A 5,452-nucleotide genomic window follows, 5' to 3' on the forward strand; every position below is an offset into this window, starting at 1 on the left:
TAATAAACAAACAGAAACCCAAATAAAAAACACAGTTCCATTCACAATAGCCACAAAAAAAAAGAAATACCTTGGCATCTTCCTAACCAGAGATGTGAAAGACCTTTACAATGAAAATTACAAAACACTGCTGAAAGAAATCAAAGCTGACATGAACAAGTGGAAAAATATCCCATGCTCATGGATCAGAAGAATGAACAGTGTGAAGATGTCCATCTTACCTAAGGCAATCTACAAATTCAATGCAATACCCATTAAATTACCAACAACATTCTTCTCAGACCTAGAAAAAACAACACAGGAATTCATATGGACACCAAAACGTCCAAGAATAGCCAGAACAATCCTCATCAAAAAAAACAAAGCAGGTGGTATCACAATACCAGATTTCAAACTTTACTATAAGGCTACAATCATCAAAACAGCTTGGTATTGGTACAGGAACAGGCATATAGATAAATGGAATAGAATTGAGATTCCAGAAGCAAAACCTCAATTTCTCAACCAACTCATCTTCGACAAAGCCCCCACTACCAACAATGGGGAGAGGAGAACCTATTCAGTAAATGGTGCTGGGAAAATTGGCTGACCACATGCAGAAGATTGAAACAGGACCCCTATGTATCCCCATGCACAAAGGTTAACTCCAAATGGATCAGAGACCTAAATGTAAAACCTCAAACCATAAGAACCTTAGAAAAGGAAGGAAATACTCTCATGGAAATCGGAACTGGCATCCAATTCCTGTACAAAACCCAAAACCCACAGGACTTAAGAGAGAAGATAGACAAATGGGACCTTATTAAACTGACAAGCTTCTGCAAAGCCAAAGAAACCATCAAGAGAGCAGGGAGACAGCCTACAGACTGGGAAAAAGTATTTGCCAACTCTAGGTCTGACAAAGGCTTAACATCCTGGATCTACCAGGACCTGAAATGTACTGAAAAGAAGAAAACAAACAACCCCATTATAAAATGGGCAAAAGATATGAACAGACACTTCACAAAAGAAGACATTCGAGCAGCCAACAAACACATGAAGAAATGCTCAACCTCACTAATCATCAGGGAGATGCAAATCAAAACCACACTGAGATACCACCTAACTCCAGTCAGAATGGCAATTATCAACAACTCAAAAAATAACAGCTGCTGGAGAGGGTGTGGTGAAAAGGGAACACTTCTACACTGTTGGTGGGAGTGTAAACTAGTGCAACCTCTGTGGAAAGCAGTGTGGCGATTCCTAAAAGCTCTAAAAATTGACCTTCCATATGACCCTGCAATCCCCCTACTGGGAATATACCCTGAAGAACACAAATCACTCTATAAAAAAGATACCTGCACACGTATGTTTATTGCAGCATTGTTCACAATAGCAAGAACCTGGAAACAACCATGCTGCCCATCAAAAGAGGACTGGATTAAAAAAATGTGGTACATATACACGATGGAATACTACGCAGCCATAAAAAAGAACAAAATCATGAATTTCGCTGCAACCTGGATGGAACTAGAGTCTATAATACTGAGTGACCTCTCACAAAAACAAAGATTCGAATATCACATGTTCTCACTCATATAATGGACCTTGAACATCCCATGTAATACTATAAGAAAATGACTGATGGTACTGGGAAACTATGGGGGGCAGGGGGATGGAATTAACAATAGCAAATATCTGTCGGGGGATGGGAAAACACCTCTTATCAACAGGGTGCCTGAATGAAATGTAATTGTACACCTAACCCTTAACTGTACCCTACAAAACCATAATAAAAAATACTGATTAATGAAAAAACAAAAACAAAAACAAAAAACAACAAGGTTTCAGGATAAAAGATAATAACAAAAAGTTACAAAGGTGCCTGAACGATGCATATTTGTATGCCTAACCCTTAACTGTACCCCACAATTTTAAAATAAAAAATATATTAAAAGTTTATCTCTTCCCATAAACCAGTAAAAAAAAAGTAAAATTTGAAATTAAAAACGCAATGGACATGAACATCCCCTAAATACGTAAGTATAAATCAAGAAAATATGTTCATAATCTATACATGAAAAACCACAACACTCTAATAAAAAAATGAATGAATGTAGAGATATTCCATCTTCTAGCCTATCAAAGTAGATGAAAGGTATACATTGCTTAACTCTCATTTCACCTGCCTCCCATGATGAGGAGTCGAGGGAGTGTTAATGAACTTAGAAAGTTATGTTTGTCAGTAGTGGGAAATTGCTGGGGGGCGGGAGGTGGGATTGGCAGTAGGGGAATTCTACCAGGGTTAGGGAAGCACACCTCATCAACAAGGGTACCTGCATAATGAACATTTGTATACTTAACCCTGAAGTGTACTCCACATCTTTAAAATTAAAAATGTTGGAACAAGATGGTGATGGTATAGGTGAACTTGTGAGATTCTCCAAATGTGAGTTCCCAGAAAGACTCTTACTTCTCTTCCACTTTCCCCCAGTCCACCACCAGATATGCTGGTGCAAGGCCTGGGGACCTTCGGTCTCATGCAGGGCCAGATATTGTGGCCCCCTGCTGCTACTGTTCCACTGTGTGCATGGGAATCTCAGGTCCCAGCCCCCTCCCAGCTCCCTCTCTGGCTACATCGTCTCCAGCCCGACACCCGGCACCAAGTCGCTGGTCACTCAGAGAGGCTCTGGGCACCCGCCCCTGAGAGACACCGGTCCCATTCCTGGCTGAAGTACCCTGTGGGGGGCCCAGGACCACTCTCGCCACTCACTGCCTGCCCTTTGGAACTTTGGAGCTCTGGAACTCCGGGCCCACCCTGGCTGAGGCACTCAACATGAGACCCCAAGCTAGGGGACCCAGACAAGTGGAGAAAAACAGATCTGCATAAACTGCCTCGCCATTCTCCAGGCAGAGACTTCCATTTCCCCGCCCACCTATCAACAAACCTTACCTCAGTTCCTAAGGCAATGGCGCAAAACAAGAGACAAAGCCTCACCTCTATGCTGCAATGAAAAACAAAGGAGAGAGGCCGGAATCGGAGATCAGAGAAGTGATTTTAGTCTGATCGCTTATTTTGACTTATGATTTTACCATTGTAACTGTTGGTTTTGATCATGTTTGTTGTTTGCCTTCTGACTTACACTGTTTCTTGATTTTATTGGCCTGTCTCTGTGTAGCTATCAGTACTCTTTAGGGAATCTTTCTTATGTGTCTTTCTTCACTTCTTCCCAGCCTTGTGTCTCTTTCTCACTTGATAGTTGGTATATGTATCTGTTCTTCCTCTCATGCTTCTCTCTTTCTAACTCCCTATTGACCCCCTCTTCCTCCATTATTTTCCTCTTTTATACCCCCTTTAAAATCTAGGGACCAAGACTACATTATGCTGAATGGACAGATTGTAAGACAGAGGGAAATAGGTTCCAGTGTGCTCATACACCTGTTTGTGGATGCTAGAATCAGCATTCTGAACCACAGCTTCCCTCTCAATTAAACCTCAAAACTGCAAAAAGTACAGATTGCAGCCTATGCTCCAACCTGAAATGTGAACAAAGCCAGAAGACCCTCATAAGGAAGAACAGGATATTGCAGAAAAGAAATAAAGCAACCCCACCATCCCTCAAAAACAGAATTAAAGAAGGGGAGGGAAAGGGAGAGAGAGAAAAAAATCTACACAAATGAAAAAAAACCAAAAGAAGAGTATAGGTTTCTCCCAGACCCCTGGGAGGGAAGAAACTGAGAAAACTGACTTTGGAATGCAAACAATGAAGAGCCCCCAGAATGAAGGGTCTCAAACTACAGACGTAGATATCAAGACAATAATGGAGAGATTAAAAAGAATTGAGGAGACACATGAAGAAACTAGGAAGGAGCTGATATCTGAGATAACAGTAATAAAGAATACTGTGAATGAAATAAATAACAAACTGATAAACATGGAAAGTAGAATTACACAAGCAGAAGAAAGAATCTCAGAGCTTGAGGACCAAAATATAGAAATAACCCAAACTCTTAAAAACACAGAAAATAAGCTCAAAAAGGCAGAACAAGACCTTCAAGAGATGAGTGATTACCTCAAGAGGCCTAACTTAAGAGTAAGTGGACTTCCTGAGGCAGAAAGAGAGACAGAGACCACACTGGAACAAACTTTCCATGAAATCACTCAAGAAAACATCTCTTATCTAATCAGTGATGCAAAAATTCAAACACAAGAGATTCAGAGAACCCCTGCAAGACAACAAATGAGAAGACCAACTCCACGACACACAATAATTCGCCTAAACAAAGTAAGCATAAAAGAAAAAATCCTAAAGGCAGCAAGAGAAAAAGGCCAGATCACCTACCATGGAAGACTAGTCAGAATAGCAGCAGATTTATCTACAGAAACCTTGCAGGCTAGGAGAACTTGGAGCCCTATCTTCAAAGTCCTAAAAGATAAACAATTTCAACCAAGATTAACCTACCCAGCCAAGCTAAGCTTCATCAGTGAGGGAGAATTAAAATCTTTCCCAGATATCCAATCCTTAAGAACTTATGCTGCCACCAAACCATCTCTACATGAAACACTTAAGAAAGTACTAAACACAAAAGAAAAGGAAAAAAGAACAACGTTCTTCACAAGAGTACAGGGAAAAGAATAAAATATACACGAACCAACCCCAAAACCAAAAGAAAGACAAAAAACAAAAAACAAGTGGAAGAACAACAACTCTATAAGAACTCTATGATAGGGACGAACTCTCACATTTCAATAATTAGCCTGAATGTGAATGGACTAAAGGCACCACTGAAAAGACATAGAATGGCAAAATGGATAAAATATCACCAGGCAACAATATACTCCCTTCAAGAGAGCCATCTCACTAGAAAGGACATACACAGACTCAAAGTAAGAGGATGGGAAACAAATTTTCAGGCAAATGGAATACAAAAGAAAGGAGGAGTCACAATTCTAATTTCAGACAAAATACCATTTAAGCTATCAAAAATTTAAAAAGATACAGAGGGCCCTACATAATGATAAAAGGCTCACTCCATCAACAAGAAATATCTATCCTAAACATATATGCAGCCAACATAGGTGCGCCAACTTTCATAAAGCAACTTCTAGGAAAACTAAAGAAAGATATTGACTCTAACATCATCATAACTGGGGACTTTAATATCCCACTCACAACCCTAGACAGATCATCAGGACAAAAAATCAGCAAGGAGATCCAGAACCTCAATGAGACTCTGGAGCAAATGGACTTAATTGATACCTACAGAACACTCCATCCAAAGACCACAGAATACATATACTACTCATCACCGCATGGAATGTATTCTAAGATAAACCACATAATTGGTCATAAATCAAGCATAAGCAATTTAAAAGGACTGAAATTCTACCATGCACCTTCTCGGACCACTGTGGAATAAAAATAAACTTTGACATCAACAAGGTGCCCCCAAAACCCACAAAGACATGGAC

The sequence above is a fragment of the Carlito syrichta genome, unplaced genomic scaffold, assembly GCF_000164805.1.
Source record: "Carlito syrichta isolate Samal-C Ts95f unplaced genomic scaffold, Tarsius_syrichta-2.0.1 Scaffold288115, whole genome shotgun sequence".
In the NCBI taxonomy this organism is placed as follows: domain Eukaryota; kingdom Metazoa; phylum Chordata; class Mammalia; order Primates; family Tarsiidae; genus Carlito; species Carlito syrichta.